This window comes from Grampus griseus (genome assembly GCF_964374135.1).
Source record: "Grampus griseus genome assembly, chromosome: 16".
NCBI lineage: Eukaryota > Metazoa > Chordata > Mammalia > Artiodactyla > Delphinidae > Grampus > Grampus griseus.
Genome location: NC_139010.1, coordinates 68,633,634 through 68,652,817, shown reverse-complemented (window position 1 = coordinate 68,652,817; position 19,184 = coordinate 68,633,634).

The following is a 19,184-nucleotide window of genomic DNA, read 5'->3' as shown; positions in this document are numbered from 1 at the left end:
TGATTTCCTCTTTGATTTCTTTAGTGATCTCTTGGTTATTTAGTAACGTATTGTTTAGCCTCCATGTGTTTCTGTTTTTTAAGTTTTTTTCCCTATAATTGATTTCTAATTTCATACTGTTGTGGTCAGAAAAGATGCTTGCTATGATTTCAATTTTCTTAAATTTACTGAGGCTTGATTTGTGACCCAAGATGTGATCTATCCTGGAGAATGTTGTGTGCACACTTGAGAAGAAAGTGTAATCTGCTGTTTTTGGATGGATTGTCCTATAAATATCAGTTAAATCTATCTGGTCTATTGTGTCATTTAAAGCTTGTGTTTCCTTCTTAATTTTCTGTTTGGATGATCTGTGCATTGGTGTAAGTGAGATGTTACAGTCCCCCACTATTATTGTGTTACTGTCAATTTCCTCTTTTACAGCTGTTAGCAGTTTCCTTATGTATTGAGGTGCTCCTATGTTGGGTGCATATATATGTATAATTGTTATATCTTCTTCTTGGATTGATCCCTTGATCATTATGTATTGTCCTTCCTTGTCTCTTGTAACATTCTTTATTTTAAAGTCTATTTTATCTGATATGAGTATTGCTACTCCAGCTTTCTTTTGATTTCCATTTGTATGGAATATCTTTTTCTATCCCCTCACTTTCAGTCTGTATGTGTCCCTGGGTCTGAAGTGGGTCTCTTGTAGACAGCATATATGTGGGTCTTGTTTTTGTATCCATTCAGCAAGCCTTTGTCTTTTGGTTGGAGCATTTAATCCATTCACATTTAAGGTAATTATGGATATGTATGTTCCTATTACCATTTTCTTAATTGTTTTGAGTGTGTTTTTGTAGATCCTTTTCTTCTCTTATGTCTCCTGCCTAGAGAAGTTCCTTTAGCATTTGTTGTAAAGCTGATTTGGTGGTGCTAAATTCTCTTAGCTTTTGCTTCTCTGTAAAGATTTTGATTTCTCCATTGAATCTGAGTGAGATCCTTGCTGGGTAGAGTAATCTTGGTTGTAGGTTCTTCCCTTTCATCAATTTAAATATGTCCTGCCACTCCCTTCTGGCTTGTAGAATTTCTGCTGAGAAATCAGCTGTTAACCTTATGGGAGTTCCCTTGTATGTTATTTGTCAATTTTCCCTTGCTGCTTTCAATAATTTTTCTTTAATTTTTGCCAATTTGATTACTATGTGTTTTGGGTTTCTCTCCTTGGGTTTATCCTGTATGGGACTCTCTGTGCTTCCTGGACTTGGGTGGCTACTTCCTTTCTCATGTTAGGGAAGTTTTAAACTATAATCCCTTCAAATATTTTCTCTCATGCTTTCTCTCTCTCTTCTCCTTCTGGGACCCCTATAATGTGAATGTTGTTGCATTTATCGTTGTCCCAGAGGTCTCTTAGTCTGTCTTCATTTCTTTTCATTCTTTTTTCTTTATTCTGTTCGGTGGCAGTGAATTCCACCATTCTGTCTTCCAGGTCACTTATCCGTTCCTCTGCCTCAGTTATTCTGCTATTGATTCCTTCTAGTGTAGTTTTCATTTCAGTGATTGTATTGTTCAGCTCTGGTTTTTTTTCTTTAATTCTTCAAGGTCTTTGTTAAACATTTCTTGCATCTTCTCGATCTTTGCCTCCATTCTTTTTCTGAGGTCCTGGATCATCTTCACTATCTTTATTCTGAATTCTTTTTCTGGAAGGTTGCCTATCTCCACTTCATTTAATTGTTTTTCTGGGGTTTTATCTTGTTCCTTCATCTGGTACATAGCCCTCTACCTTTTCATCCTGTCTATCTTTCTGTGAATGTGGTTTTTGTTCCACAGGCTGCAGGAATATCGTTCTTCTTGCTTCTGTTGTCTGCCCTCTGGTGTATTCTGTCACTATGTTTTTTGTGGACTTTTGCACAGGACCCCTGCTTTCAGCATTGTACTCTGAGCCACAGAGGTGCCTGGAGGCTCTGAGTTCAGAGTCCCTTTGGTTCTAACCATTGAACTCTGCAGTTTTCTGCTGGAGTAGAATAGGGACCTGTGCTTGCCAGCATGGACTAGAGTGAGAGATTTGTGAATCTAATTATTCCTTAGACCTTCAGCCTATCCAGCTCCATCCATGTCTTTGAGTTCAGAGGCACTTTGTGCCTCCAATAGCTGAAGCTTCCCGATAGTCTACAGAATAAACAGGCTTAATTTTGGTCTCTCCCACTTCTAGCTTAGCTCTTAGGGTTTTGTTTGTTTGTTTTTTGTTGCCCATAAGTTTATTAGGATAATTCCTTTTTCCTTTTATTAGTTTGTTGCTGTCATCTTCTCTACCTTCTCTTTGTCTTATTGGGTTATTGAAAAAATTCGTTTACAGAAATGATAGAGAATTTTTCTTTAAGAAAGCAAAGGAAAATATGGTGTTTGATCTGTCATGTTTAACAGAAGGCTCCCCTCTTCATTTATAACTGAGAAAGCAGCCCCTGAGAGAGTAAAGCATTTGCCTAAGGTCATTTATACATTTAGAGGAAGAGTTCTCATTGCAAATCTTTCAACTTAATCCAAGTCTTTTTAAATTTATCTCCTATGTTCCTGAGAAATTTTTCCTAAGTCATACTGAAACTATGTGAGTCCTGTTTTAAAGGCATTAATGGCAGTATCACCAGCAGTGTCACCAACAAAACATTTCTTGATTTCATTTATTTAAAAAGCTTTTATCAGGCACCTCTGATGGGCCAATAAAATGACACATAGTCTAATATATGGACTCAAACAACAGTGAACACAAAAGAGATTGTGTTTTCCCTTGTAAAGGTTACTGTCTAGTAAGGAAGAAAGATGCCTATCAAATAATCACAGTCAGTGGAATTTCACGTGCTGGCTCTGTGACCACAGTCATGTTACTAAACCTGTCTAAGCTCAAGTTCATCGTCTGTGAAATGGTTTTACTAAGATGTGAGTATTAAATGAGATGATTCATGGAAGGGGCTTAACACAAGGACTGAGCCACTGTAAGTTCTTGATTAAGTTTAGCTATATTATTTTCATTATTCATAGCTACGAAAGAAAAGTGAATAGCATTAAGAGAGATTATAAAGGGTGCATGTGTGTGCACATGTGTGGGCATGTGTGTGTGTGCACACTTGTGGTAAGACTGTTCTAGTCTGGGAATCACCTACTATGTGTAGGACTCTACTAGTTGCTGAAGGCACTTAGTCAAATGTGTAAAAGAAACTTTGATATAAAATCTTCCCACAAAGAACAATTGCCGTTTGATTTATTGGTTGTGTAAATTGTGACTTATCATGGAACATGTTTATTTCTATTTGCATTTGGAAGTTGAGCCACTACCTCTGATGACCACAAGAAATGACAGAATGTCAAAAGAGAAGTAGACCCACAAAATGAAATTTTATGGGTTAGAGCAATGTTGTTATTAGAAAAAAATATTGAGACTGCAGAAAGAGGAAAATGGAGGGGTTGCATGGAGATGTTGTGTGCAGTGTTTTCCATTAGTCAGACTTCCAGGTAAAATATTATAAACAGTTTTAGGGCAGAGGGAGAGAGGTCGTATCTGTTCAGTGGAAGAAAAGGAGCGATCTGATCTGATCTGAGTCCACCATAGTGAACAAAAGGAGGTTCTGGAGTAAGATCATGCGGGAGGAGGCCAACCAGGGATGTAAATAAAGAAAAAGGTCATAGAGGATCAGTCAGGATCTTGGGGGATTAAAGACTTTCTGGGTGCCAAGAGCGGGGTCAAAGGCATCATAGGAAGGGATGGGAGGGACAGAGGAGGGGTAAAGAAGCACTTCTGAGTTTTGTCTGCAGGTCATGGAACAATGAAGAATTTTGAATTTTTAGAAATGTTCCTGGTTTGTTAGGGAAAAATTTATGAGTATGTAAACATGGGAATATCTTTTCAATATAAACTGTAAACAAATAACCCTAGGCGCTAGCTGTCCTATCTTTGCATTTCCCTGGAAGGAGAAATAGGTAAGGCGATAAACCATCAGAAGGAACTTACTAGAAGAGGACAAGATGCGAGGCATCACCAGTTCCCTGCCCTCCCTCCCTCCCCCACCCTCCTCCTTACTGTGACCAGAATGTGGCCGAATGATTATTTTACGTATGTTTTAACTGTGACAGTCGTGGCCACTCTGCTTAAACCACTTTCTGGGCCATACTTTTCCTTTTGCATAAACTTTGTCAAGGCTTCCATCGGTTAAAGTGTAGATTTCTTGGCAAATATAAGTGGGAAAACTTAAAAAGGAAAGCACGGGAATGCTTTGTACACAATTCAGGATAGTGGTTGCTTCTGGGGAGGGAGGGGAGAAAGGAGGGAGGGAGAGAGAGGAATGTGCTTTGGACCAGGAGTAGAGATGCCTGAGCTCCCTCCCTGGCAAACCTTTACTCCTGGAGAATCTGTTTCCTACTTATTGTAGGAAATTCTCATTGGTGATGCTCCAGTGCCTGGGATGTGTCTGGGGCAAGGCTGTGAAGTCTCAGGTCCCAGTTTCCTCCTCTTCCAGGAACAAGGATGACCGTATACCAAGACCATGAGCTTTGAGTCACAGACTTTGGGGCTCAAATCCCAGCTGTGCTGATGTGGTTGTCATTTTGGACAATTAACCTCTGAGATCCTGATTTAACTCATTTGTATAATAGGCACAATAATACCCAGCCTGGAAGGGTGTTCTGAGAATTAGAGATAGGTGGTGCTCATTTGTGACTTTGAGTAAGAATCATCATTAGTTCTGATATCTAACCTTGCTTGAGAAGGACTCACCATCGTGAAATAGCCAATTCCTGATAGGAATCAACATGATTTAGCTTACAGAGTTGCCCTTGTGAGAAGCAGCTCAGTTACAAATCACCATCTGCAATTTGGGGGATGTACTCATGTGAACTTTATTTGGTATATTTCCTTTCCACAGCAACTTAATACTTATAGCTTATATTTCTTGATGAATAGTCCTTTAACTGAATCTCAGTTACAGCTGTGAAATTTAGAGTGAATTCCATGTATAGGTGTAGCCTGTGTTCTAAAGCAAACTGTTCTCAACATGTCCTCCAAACTTGTGGGTTATCAGTCCAGCTGTTTTTCAGTTAATGCAATAACATATATAGATAGTAATCTAATTTTATTTCTCTGGATGAGATAGATTATAACAGTAACATCTGTATCCATCTGTGTCATCCTCAGGACCTGGAGAGTCCCTTAATGTCGGGGAATCCTATTTTATATATTTGTTTTAGATTCCCAGTGCCCAGGTGGAGATGTCCTGACTTGAATGATTCAGTAATTTATTCAGCAAGTCATATTCAGGGATATTGAATGCGAGGTATGTGTGGGATGCTGAGATCTGGCCCTGAATAAGACAGATGTGGGCTTACAATCTCGAGAGAGATAGGCATTAAACAAACAATTGCACCAACAATTACTTTCTATTGATACACAGTGAGGGAAAGGACAGAGTTGCCATGAAAACATAATATGGAGACCTGACAATGGCAGGGTATTTCTGGCCCAGGGTGTCTGGAGGTTGGAAGTGCTGCCAGGTGAGCCTGACCACAGTGTGCCCTGCTCTGAGCTCTTGTTACCTGCCGGGTCTAGAGACACTGAAGACCAGAGTTTCGGCTAATGTCCACACCCTTGATGAAGCTGCTCCCCACTTACGTAACGTGTTTTAAGTGGCTACTCTGTGCCTTGGGCTTTCACACGTGTTGCCTCATTAAGTCGTCCCAACAGCCCAGTGTGTTTGGTGTGAGCCATACTTATACCTGAAGGTTCAGAAAAATTAGAGGATGTCTAGTTTCCCGCAATAATTGGCTGAGTCTGGGAAATACCTTGTCCCTTGATTCCAAGCAGTCTTATGTCTATAGTGGTTTTATTTAAAAACATTTTAATAACAAAACCTTTTTCTCAAGCAAAGGCCAGTCTATGAAGCTGTCAGAAGAGAGCTGCCCTGGTTGAACTGGGTGTGGTGGATCAGGTGACCACCTGCTAGTCTCCCCTTGCTCCCCCCGGCTGTCTCTAAATTGCCTTGGAAGGACCTAAGCCTTGCGTGAGGCTTGGTTTTAAAACCATTACTCTAAACCATATTGCGCTTCTCAGCTCACAAACCCCTGCAGCTTAGTTACTATTGGACGAGCACAATTAAATACCAGCAGTTATCAGAGCCCTGTGATTGTAAGGGAGACCCCTCTAGCCCTAGTTAATAAGCGACTCTTACTAAATATTCATGAGCGTTAATATTAGCCAAGATTTTCTAATCTGGGTCTCATTTGGATTTTCACCTGTGATGTTTTATGGAAACAAGGAGCTGGAAATGGTGAGGGAGGAGGGTTTGCTTCCAGCAGGTGCACAGTATTTGTGGATTTGATTTCCTAGGTTAGCCCTGGAGGAGGAAATATTTGAATGCCCACAATGCAGACCGTGCTTCTCCCTCTGGGGCTAGCAAAGGTGTGGGCTACCTGGGCCGTGGCCTCGAAGCCTTCACAGTCCAATTGCAGACAGAACATGTGTGCTGAAACAATTAGACAACCTGATGAGCTGGCACGACATCAAGTGCTAGATCATGTATTGCAGCTTCTGGGGCTGTGAGAGGTCAGGGAAGAAAGGGATCAATGAGAGGGAAATGGAGTAATGGAAGTTAACTCTGGAGCCAAGTGGACCTCTTGCTGGCTTGATAAATTGGTAGGAAATAGGAGTTAGAAAGGAAAGGGCGTTCAAGGCAGGGGTAGCTATGGAAGTAAAGGCATGAAGGCAGGAATCTACAGGGCTGTGCAGAGAACGAGGGAAGGGATTTGAGTGATTGGAGAACATGCTGGGAGTAGGGTAATGGGAACTGACATTGGGGGATCAGCTGGGGAATTAGTACAAAAGATACACCCCTTAATGCAGGACACAGTGACGGGAACCCAAAAGAACAAAGGAAATCAGAGCTCTAGTTACTTGGCCCCAGCTCCTGTGAGTATTCATGGTGGATGGGGTAGGACCAGGGCGTATGAAGCCAGACAGACGAGCTTGGTCCAGAGTTGCTTGGTCTTCTGGACAATCGGGAGTCATTATAGGCTTTTGCGAGAGGGAGTCATATCTTGGAAAGATTGCTCTTCCAGCATGTTTTTGAAAGATCAAAGTGATGCCGCCCAGCTTTTGCACACATTCCAAACTTAGTCTTCCGATGCTGCGGGCTCCCAGTGCTGATGCAACTTGGGGTTGGTTTTGTAAAAATTCTAGTTAGCGACTTCTAGTTAGTTTCAGTTCTAAATAAACTAAATGTTAATCAGTCCAAATGCTCTGATGAAAAATGATTTGGTGAACAGACACTGAAGTGCTAACAATGAAACATGAAGAGCCTCTCTTAGCTAAGCTATTAGATAATGTGATGTACTTCTAACAATATCCCTGCAGTGACGTTTTTGCAAACCCAGAAAGTACGTTTGATGGATCAGACTGCTAAGTCAGGCAAGTATCAAGACTGACCTCTGTAACAATGATGTCATTTGTATATTGATTTCTGTGAATCAAGAACTGAAGTATTGCCTCCTTCTACAAATTTATTTTATGACTTGCATGTTGGGTCTCCACAATTCAGAGGGAAGACAAGGCCAGGTGCCTCCGGTCAGAGTACAGTGAGGGACTGGAAATTAGACAGTGATGTGGTACCTCAGAGTCACTGTGCTGAAATCATGATGATGATATATAGCATTTATCAAATGCCCAGCATTCAGTGAATGAAAACATTTTATATTATTCATGAAATCTCCAAAACACTCCATCCATGTATGTATTTTTGTTACCTCTAGTTTCTAGACGAAGCAGCCAGGGCTTGGAAATAAAGCAACTCACTAGTGCACAGATAGGAAATGGTGAGAGTAGGAATATGAACCTACATCTGCCTGAGCAGAGTCTGGTCTTTCAACCACCTCTTTATCATGGATCTCCACGATGATGATGATGATGGAGATTATAATTTCTGTGGCAGACAGTTTTAGTTGCTGCCCAATAATTAATTGGGCAGACTCCCTTGGGTCTACCTAAGGGAGATAAAATTATCACCTAAGGGTGATAAAATTCTGGCCAAGGAGCTGAAGCTTCTTGCTGATTTCTCAGTATAGGCTCAGATCCCTCCAGCAACTGCCTTACTCCTGTTCCTGTCTTGAATGTGGATGCAATGACTTGAGGTGTAACAGCCATCTCACAACCATGTGGGCAAAAACCAGGAATATAGACATGACTGGAGTCTTTGATGACTCTCTTGAACAGTGGCCTGCATATAGCCTAACTATTTATTATGTGATAAAAATAAATCTTTCACAATTTAATCCACTTCTATTACTTGTGGCTTAATGCATTCCTAACCAATAAAATCATGCCTTTATAGCTTTTGACATATGTCAGGGTTTTTTGATACTTACTGACATTTCGGGGCTGAATAATTCTTTGTGGTTGTGGCTGTTTGGTGCGTTGTAGGATGTTTAACAGCATCTCTGGCCTCTCTAACCACCAGTTGTGACAACCAAAAATGTCGCCAGACATTGTCAGATGCCCCCCAGAGGGCAAATAGCCCCAGTTGAGAACCATTGTCATACACCATCTTATTTGATCTTCGCCATGGTTTTGGAGGTAGGTAGAAATGTTTAATTGATTTAAAAGATGAAGAAACTAGATTCTAAGACATTCACTGATCTGCCAGGAGTTACACATTAGTAAGTGGACTTGGAACCCAGGACTTCTGGCCCTGGATCAGTGTATTTTCCATTACAGTGATTGAGTTCCTTGTTTTGGTTAAGGCCACTGATCTAATTAGTTGAATGGACCTCTGCTTTAGATGCTGTCGGGATGTTGTAAAGAAGTACCGCAGCTGGATAAGGTAGAGTGTTCTGTGAACAGAAGACAATAAATGTAATCCGCCCCCTCCACCCCCGCCCCTGCCCTCGCTCCTTTGAACAGACATGTGTTTACTCAGTGTTTCGGAAGGTAATTCACAGGGCAGGGCTTCCTAAGTGTGCTGACGTCATTGTCCTGGCTGAAGTTGGATTGCCTTTTCTTATTTTCCACAAAGTACGGGCATAAGCAAGCAGATTCCCAAATTTTCTATGGCTTTTTCTATGCCCCAGGGATACCTTGTCCTCAGTCAACTGTTAGGAAGTTTTTTAAAAAGTTGAAAAGATTCCATTCGATTTGATTCTTTTTGCCCTCTCCTTCATTTACTATGACAGCAGTCTGAAGCAGTCACCAGCCACGTATGTACTCAGGCCTCTCTTTGAGTCAAATGCCTCATCTGGCTTCTCTAACGTTTCCAGATTTCTCCACTAGGATTGCCCACTGGAGTGTGATCTAAGTAGTCTCATCCTGAGTTCCAGTTCTGGGCCTGTAAGCAAAAGAACACAGGCTTTCTTAGCCGATTAATAACTGCCAAGAGAACTGTTCTTCAGTCAAAACATGGAGCGGGGAGTGCTTCTTAAAGGAAGAGGGAACAGTGCTTTATTGACCCACTTCAGCCTTGACCTTTGTCTCCTCCTCATTTTTTTTTTAATGCTTTCAGACTAGAAGTCGATTTATTTTTAAGTAGATCTCTGTCTGGTGTCTTCAGAGAATCCCTGCGAAGTCTACTAGACTTGCTAATAGCCACCAAGGCTGAATCGTGTTCTCTTACTTACTACCATCCTCTGTCAACATAGTCTGAGTTGATTTGGGGGGAGTTATTGGGTAGTGTATGAATAAACTGTGAAACATTCTTCTTGAAAAGTTGTTCGCCGTGCCATCTTGACACGAAGGTGGACAGATGAGCACTTGAGACGAGAACATTATAAGAAAGGGAAAAATTTGTTGGTGGCTTTGCCTCATTTTTCTTACTTATTTTTAAATTTATTTTTATTTTCCTATATTGTATGCTCTCTTAAATTCTTTTTCTGTGTTGAATAGGGCATCATAAAACTAATAGTAAATGTATGAAGCCAGTTTTGTGAAACATGAACCCATCACATCGATAGGGAATTCCAAAATGATTGAAAGATACAGTTACAGATCTAGTTTAAACTGTTAGCAGACAGGTTAAATAGAGAAGATGAAAAAATGCAAAATGATGCATCGATAGGAACATGCTTTGTAATTGGAAGACCCTCCATTCCATGGCGTTTCAGTGTTTATATAGCAATGAAATCCATTCATTTGTTGATTGAACAGATATTTATTTCATGCCTACTACACACTAGGCATGGTACTAGACATGGGTATGTCAGATTAAATTGAAAAATGAACTTCTATGAAGTAATTTAGTCTGATAGGAGAGTCAGATAAAAAATAACAAGTTATCTAGCAATGTAATATAAAAGCGTGTAGAGTGCAGTAGGAAAAGTAATGAAAAAGCGATATGGAAATGACAACCTCAACATCTGTGTGGCGCTTTCCATCTTATAATATCTTTATTGTGAGGAACTCGGATTTTCTCTTCTCGTGATCCTGCTGGAGGAGATTTCTGCTTCCCTCCAAACGCCAGGAAGATGCCGGAGGGGACATTTTCTGCACTCCCCACTCACTTTCCTGAAGGGAGAGTGAGTGTCAGGTTGACTGTAGAGAGCATGATTTCCGTTGGATCACACTTTCCTTCAGAGTGTATAGTCTCTGCATTGAAAAGGGAATAAAGGTCTATCTCGAATTCTCTCGAGTTCTGATATTGTTGGGGGTCTGGGTTTTAGACGCGGGCTGATCTGGCCTTTGACATGTACTCAGAGTTTATTTGCAGAGTTGACTTTACCACAGGCAGATACCTAGCCTAGATTTGGGGAGGGATATTAGTCAGAACTTCCCATCTTGGCCTTGGGTCCAAGCAATATTTTACAATGCTTCTTTACTACGGGACCCTCGTTATCAGAGGATGGTTGACAGTGCCGATCCGCTGATCTCCGTGTACCTTTGGATCTCTATCCCTACCCGTTAGAACTCAGAAGGCAGGAGAGATGCATTACTAGCACCACTTAAATGCAATGATCTCACTTGATAATTATGACAACCTTATGAGAAGGGTGTAGTGGGGATTCTTTTTCTCATTTTGCCTGTGAATAAGTAGGCAGAGATTGAGGTTATATGGAATAATAGAATCCCAGCATCACAGATATGGGTTCAGTCTTGGTGCTGTTACCCGTGAGTGGGCTGACCTGGGAATAGGTTCCTAAATGGGATGAGCCGCAGTTTCCTCCTCTGGAAAACAGAAGGAGCATCATCACCGTTGCAGGCTGTGAAAAGTAGACAATGTATATGTAGAACACTAAGCACAATGCCTGATGCATAGCAGGTACTCAGGGAATATCTGACCTGAGTTGGAGTTGTGTTATGAAGCCAAAGCAGAGAGTTGGGGGATCCAGGAAAGCTGAGACCAAGAACTAACTGAAGGAGCCAATGGGAGGTCATCTGGAAAAATTCCAAAATGGAGAGCAGATATCTAGAGCAGCCTTACAGGGGTACCAGCATTCCCTAATGCAGGAATACTGATTTCATTTATAGATGCTAAAATAAGATGAGTATTACAAGTTTTAGACTATATTAAACTCATAGAGCAGCAGGTTCTTTCTCAGGGATTTTTTTTTTGTGTGTGTGTGTGTGTGGAGGTTAAGGGGAGCCATTACTTGGGTGGTGAGCCATGTGGTACAGATACAATGTGCTCCAGGAGGGGAGGGACCAGCCTGTTTTTCTCTCCATGGGATCTCCAGTGCCTAGAACAGAGCTGTGCATATCTCATTGCTCAACAAGTATTTGGTGAACCGGTGAATAAATGAACTTAGAGATAAGAGAGTTCTGTGAACTTGAATCTATGGAGAAGATTTCTTATAAAAGGTAGCACTTGAGAAAGGCCTGGAAGAATGAGGAGACTTTGTAGGGAAAGGGGAAGTGGACACTTTGAAGTGGTTAACAACTTTAGAAAATATTTTTACTGTAAACTGAAGGGCTAGGAGAGAGCTGCTCATTCACATGGGTAATCTTATGCACTGTTAGGAATTACAACATGATGTATTCAGCTATAGTATTTGTGTCTCTTAGGAGGATGGTGGAGATAAATGGATTGGCTCTGCAATTTGTTGATTGGCCATAGAAAGTCATGTTTTGCATTTTGGATTTTCTAGGTTGCTGGTGGCAATATATTTCTCCAAAGCATGATATTTAGAATAACTTCATCCCTCCTGGGGAAGGATGGTGCGTGCAAGTGGGCGGAAAATGGCAAAATAAATGACAAGCTGTGATGCATACAACCCCCTCTATAAATGCATCCGAGTCATAACCCAGCAGTCATGACACTCTCCATTAATTTAATGAAATTAACTTTTTTCATACACCACTTTTTTTAACATCCTTATTGGAGTATAATTGCTTTACAATGGTGTATTTCTGCTTTATAACAAAGTGAATCAGCTATACATACACATATATCCCCATATCTCCTCCCTCTTGCGTCTCCCTTCCACCCTCCCTATCCCACCCCTCTGTGTGGTCACAAAGCACCGAGCTGATCTCCCTGTGCTATGCGGCTGCTTCCCACTAGCTATCTATTTTACATTTGGTAGTGTGTATATGTCCATGCCACTCTCTCACTTCGTCCCAGCTTACCCTTCCCCCTTTCCTTGTCCTCAAGTCCATTCTCTATGTCTGCATCTTTATTCCTGTCCTGCCCCTAGGTTTTTCAGAACCTTTTTTTTTTTTTTGATTCCATATATATGTGTTAGCATACGGTATTTGGTTTTCTCTTTCTGACTTACTTCACTCTGTATGACAGACTCTAGATCCATCCACCTCACTACAAATAACTCAATTTTGTTTCTTTTTATGGCTGAGTAATATTCCATTGTATCTATGTGCCACATCTTCTTTATCCATTCATCTGTTGTTGGACACTTAGGTTGCTTCCATGTCCTGGCTATTGTAAATAGAGCTGTAATGAACATTGTGGTACATGACTCTTTTTGAATTATGGTCTTCTCAGGGTATATGCCCAGTAGTGGGATTGCTGAGTTGTATGGTAGTTATAGTTCTATTTTTAGTTTTTTAAGGAACCTCCATACTGTTCTCCATAGTGGCTGTATCAATTTACATTCCCACCAACAGTGCAAGAGGGTTCCCTTTTCTCCATACCCTCTCCAGCATTTACTGTTTGTAGATTTTTTGATGATGGCCATTCTGACTGGTCGTACACCACTTTCAATGCTACAAAATACAGTAAGAGACAAAACGAGATAATGAGATAATGTTTTATGGAACCATGCAGCAGCAAGTTTCCTATTATTAGCAAGACAGAAGAATATATTAAAAACGGCATGGATAGAAAAAAACTCCGAAATAACAAGAGAAGAATAATAAAATAACCAGAGAAGAAGGAGCAGAAGCAGGATATGGCTTTCAAAGCTTCTTATCCTTTACTGTAAAAATAGCTCCATTTATTGGCAAAATTCAGAGTGAGCCTCGGGCAAGTGAGCTAGGGCTGAGCACTTGCCCTTTCTAGAGCAGTTAGTCCAAAGAAAATGTATTCATAACTTCTAGTTGCTCATTCAGGAGATAGCCTGGTAAACTGGAAAGATCATGTTATTTGGAGTCAGTCAAATCTGAGTTTAAATCCAATTCTACCGTTCAGTGGCTGCCTGCTTTGGCCTCTGTATATGACTCAGTTTTGTCTTCCATAAAATGGGAGTGGCAACCAGTCTCACAGGATTACCATGGGAATTCGACTGGCAAATTGCTTTAGCATATACTGGTCAGCACGTAGTAGGTGCTCAACAAGTACTACTTTCATCTCTGCTTTTTTTAGTAATAATGATACCAGGTCAGGCTATCACATGATTTGGATCTTCCTTGCTGCAGTGTGTGTGTGTGTCTGTGTGTGTGTTTGTGTGTGTGTGTCTGTTGGGGGGGAGTAGTAGGAGTGGGGAGGGTTCATCAAATGATATAGGTTGCCTATCCAGCACCTGTTATTCCCATGTTTTACGTTGGCAGAGCTCCAGTTTTGTTCCATCCTCCCCTAAGGGATGTGGACAAATTTGGATTGGTCTAAGCCAATAATAATGGTTCCATTCTCTTGACAATTATTGGTTTAAGGTTGGGCATGGGGACCCAATTCTGGTCAATGAGACGTAAGGGGAATTTCTCTGGGAGACTCCTGGGGAAATTTATTTGCTCTTCAAAAGAGATGTGTACAGAAGAACTGGTCTTTTTTCTTCTACTGAATATTATCATATCTACTCAAGATTTGTGGAACTGCAGCCACCATCTTGGACCAAGAGCGAAATTAGCCCCAAGTCTGTCTCCGGCAGAACCTGCTATAGAAAGAGACAAGAAATCTGGGAGTTGCATGATGGTGTTGTGTGCTAAGTTAGCCAACTCTGTGCTGGCTTACCACTAGACATTTATTGTGGAGTTAATACCTCCCTTTATTGTTTTAGCAAGACTCATTTGGGTTTTCTGTTATTTGTAGCTGAAGGCATCCTAACTGATACAAGTGATTGTCAGGTGGGGATCTAGACTTTGAACTTCAGTTTAATTTCTTTTTAAGTGTAGAGGAAGATCCTTATATTCTTCTCACTGGTGATATTTGAAGTGGAATAAAGAAATAAGTTTCCATGTCAACCTGTCCTAAGCCACTATTTGGGGAAATATTTTGAAGCCAGCACCTGTCCTTTTCCTACACAGAGAGACATACGACTGCGTCTAGTGGAACCATGACCTGTTCAGTCTAGAGAAGGAGGGAAGCTAAAAAAATAATTTGTGTAGCGCTCATTCTATATTCTATAAGTCATTCTATATTCTATACACTTCACATATATTTCAATCCCCGCAATGAGAGTTTAAAAGAACATAGGTTGTGTTATCATCATTTAAAGATGGGGAAATTGAGGATCAGAAAGTTTGAACAATTTGCCAAGATCTGTCCACTGTTAAGTGATAGAGCCAGTATCAAAATGCTAGAAGCCAGGTGCTATTTCCTAGATGAAGAGATGGAAGCCCAAAGATGTTACTTATATAAGCAAGTCAATTGCCAAGACTGGTTAGTCTAGATTCTAGGTTTCTTGATGTCTTGTCTTGAATTTCTTAAGTTACTGCCCCTCACCAAGATTCCCTGATGCCAACAATGAGTAGATTAGAAGAGTTTTGCCTACTGAGTTCAGTAATTCATTTAATAAGTATTGAACATGTACTAAATACCCAGCGCTGTGCTAGGTATGTGGTGTACAGTGGTGGACAAAAGAGGTTGGTCTTTGCTGCTCACTTCCTTAGTTGGGGCTGCACCTCTGCATGTGTCATAGGTGGGGCTGAGAAACTTGGTGAGTGGCCCGAGGAGGCAGGGGGTGCAGAGAAGACTTGGCAGGAAAACCGGGGCTCTGGTGCATGGGACCTGTGAAAAACTCACCAGCAGGTAAGGGTGATGTCTTGGGACCTCAGAACATGCTTCCTCTGTTGAGAGTCAACCCTGTGTTTCAAGGCAGAGACAGGAAGGGCAAGGACTGAGGGGTCTAAAAACTCTGGCTTCCAGGAGTAGTCTTCTGAGTGGGTCTGCTTTATCCTGACCCCTCCAGAAAGCCTTTAGACGTGGCCCTGGTGTTAATATAGTCTCGCATCTCAGTTGGTAGAATCCAACTGGAAGGTGCGACTGCTTTTCTTCTTTCATTGTGAATGTGCTTTGGTGTTGCTCAGCAAGCCTGACGTCTCCAAGGTGAGCCTATAGGAAGACTGAGAAAGAAGCAGTGATGTGCTGGTGAACTTTTAACAACTGGACTGGCTCTCTGGGGCGAAAAAGTTCTGATTTGTTACAGTTGCTACTTTCTTTGTAAATACTTCCACCGTGGATGATTTCAAGCTACCAATTTGATGTCAATCAATTCCCCAAATTTCTAAAAATGTAACGGTGGGCTGTTGGGAGCCATGGATGGCTGCAGTGTACCATGGCTCTAGCGCAGCCCTGGAAAGAGACATCGTGGCCACCCATGAAGTTGTCAGCTCCCAAAGATACGTGGAGGGGAGAGTATGAGAGCTACAGGGGAGATCCAGGTGATGGACTCAGTATTAGCATAGATGCTCCCCCGTTACCTTGCCTCTAATTTTTCTACCTTTGGCATATAGGCCAGTTTATGGCCATTTCCACTTTTCCTATGTTCCCCTTTGCAGGTTTTTTTTTTTTTTCTCTTTTACCTCTGATTTAAAAATAAATATATTTTCAAAAGAGCTAGAACAAATATCTTGCTTTCTGTTTAAGCAGGAGTTATTTTTTTCAGCCTTGTTATTGACTTTTTCTTTCTGTTATGCCCACGATGCATTAAGTTAGAAAGAAGAGGCTGGCTTTATTTTTCCTGCAAGGAAAAATGAACAACCTATGGGTTTTTCCTAAGAGCGCAAGCCCATGTCTTCTGAAATGCATTCAGAAGTGAAATGTAGGGCCCCGGGATCATGGAGCTGCCTGATGAGTGTCTCCTATTTCCAACAGACTCTAATTTCCAGGGCTGCTCCTTTCCTCAACGTGATTTAGAACTGTATTTGTTCAGCCTGTAACGTAGAGCTGAGAATATTAAGGACCCAAGGTATGAATCCTATTAATGAAAGAGCATTTAGAAATGAGAGCATTGCCATCTTTGCTATTACATCGTCTGTAGATTAGTCATAATGTTCTGAGGACCCTGTCTGATCAGAAGCTCATTTTAAATAGTAAATTTCCTGTGACTAAAGAGTGCAATTATTGGTTGCTGTCTTCAGAGGACAGTTACAGGGCAGATTTAAAAAATGAACATTTTTTAAAAGCAATTAAATTGGCGGGAGACATATTCTGAAGATAGAATAAGGCAAAGAAAAAAATAATGAACTGACATAGAATGGGATTGGAAAATTAAAAAGCAAGTTAATTTGTCATTGTTGGGTAGAAAAGCCCCCAGTGGTGAGGTGATTACCTGGGCTGAACTTCAGAGGTTTGAAGGCCACGCGCTGGAGATCGGTGTCTCTTCTTTTTGTCTTGTCTTGAACAGACAGGAAACATTTATCGGAAATCAGAGCAGTGAAGGGGTTAGAAGCTGCCTCCTCACTTCACTGAAGGAGGAAATCTTTGCTAATAGCTACACTTGCCTAAAAGATGTTGGCAAAGAACATCTTAGGAAGAAAGCAAGGACAAGCCGGTTTTTAGAATGAGTAGGAAGAGGGACGGAGAGAGGACAGGTGAGAGCAAAGAAGACAGGTAGGGAAATAGTCATCTCCAGAACAAAGCAATGGGGGTAGCAGAGAGACTCCAGGTCAGGAGTCAGACATACCTGGATGGGAATCTTCTCCCTGCCACTGTGTGACTGTTGGCAGGTTTCCTAACCTCTCTGAGCTTCAATTTCCCCATCTGAACGATGGGACATGTAAACCAGGGTAGTGAGAATGAAAAGAAGAAGTGACAGAGCACATTGTACGCAGTCAATACATGTTTTTGCCTTCTCAGGAGCTTGACTAATCTCTGAGCTAAAATCCAGTTATGATTATATGATTTCTGGGGAACAGCTGATTTTCTTTGTATTTCCTGACAGTCTGATGGGATTCTATGGGTTAAGCCTGATGGCATTTGGGTGGACAAGAGGCTGCCCAGCCCTACCAGACTCCTGGTGCTGGTGTGGGGAGACCCACAGGCACCAGAACTCCTGCCTGGAGACAGCAGGTGGGCTGCAGGGAGTGAGGTTCAGGTTCATGATGAATTCTTGACTGATGACTGTCCTCAGCATCACTAGTGCCAATCTGCAAACGGTGGAAGGGGGAAGAGAAGGGCGTTTTGTGTTACTTTTGAAAGTAGAGTTATTATTCTATTATTTTTTCTACAACTGGGATTCTGACTCATCTCAGGGGGAAAAAGAAAAAACGACACAATACAGCAAACACAAAGAAGCCAAAAGAAGAAACTATAAAACACCCATGATTTTTCAACCCACGTTAAGACGGTGCGGTGCTTCTCAAACTTTTCATTTTTACTGAATGCATTTGTTCCCTTGGGAATGAGTTCCACTTCTTGTTATAAACTTGCATTTGTTTTTTTGAAGCATCGTGCTTTAACTTAAATTATTTAATGCCCCCCTCTCCCAGGTCCTTGAGTATAACTGACCATTTGGGGTGACTTGGTGACCTCTTCTACCAGTAGATACACCTAAGCATGCCTTAGTTTGGGGTATTTTTTTCCAGGTCGTTTTTTCATTTTCTGTGCTTATATACACTACAGTGCTGGCAGCTGTCTGCTCTAGATGTTAAAATCACAGGTACTTAAAGTTTTAAATAATTTGCTTCTCTATTTTTGCTTATATTTTAGGTAATGAACATATATTGCTTTTAAAACAAGCAGTTTGCTTTTATATACAGCTTTCAGAAAATATATTAAAACCAGCTTGCAATTGGGTACTGTCTACACTAGAAATCTAGTAAGGGCAGATATATGTATGTATGTGTGTATATGTGTGTGTGTGTATATATGTATACATACACACATATATATACACATGCATATACATACACACATATATGTAGCTACATGGAGATTATATAGCTATATATGTAGTTGTATAAATGTATGCTTAAAAATCCCTAGTTATAAAATATGTATGTGCATGATTTTTATGGCAATAGATCATGAACATATTTTCATCTCATTTTATTGGTTGCATAGCAATCAATAGTATAGCTATAACATAGCTATACAATATATAATAGCAATATATATGGAAATATATATACATAGTTATGCAATAGTACAACTATAACACAACTTAACCAAGCCTATATTGTTGAATATTTGGAGTTTTCCCAATTTTTTTGTAGTGTTACAAATGACGCTCTGTTGAATATCTTTGTATACATCCTTAATTATTTGCAGTGTTGCATTTTAAAAGTCAGGTAACAAGTTTACACTAATGGCAAACTGTGTTGGAAGTTTCGATATTATGAACAGTGGTCATGTTCCCAGGCTAGCCTAGAACAGTTAATTTAACAAGCAATGTATCTAAACTAGATTTTTGGTGCTATTATACCTGTGTCTCTCCTTACCTCCAAATATGCTGAACTCCTAAATTCTGTTACCTGTGAACGTGATCTTATTTGGAAAACGGTCTGTACTGATGCAGTCAAGATAAAATGAGGTCATACTGCATTAAGGTGGGCCCTAGATCCACTGGTGTCTTTACAAGAGAACCAAGAAGGAGATTGAGCTCAGAGACAGAAGGAAGAAGCTCATGCGAAGACAGCG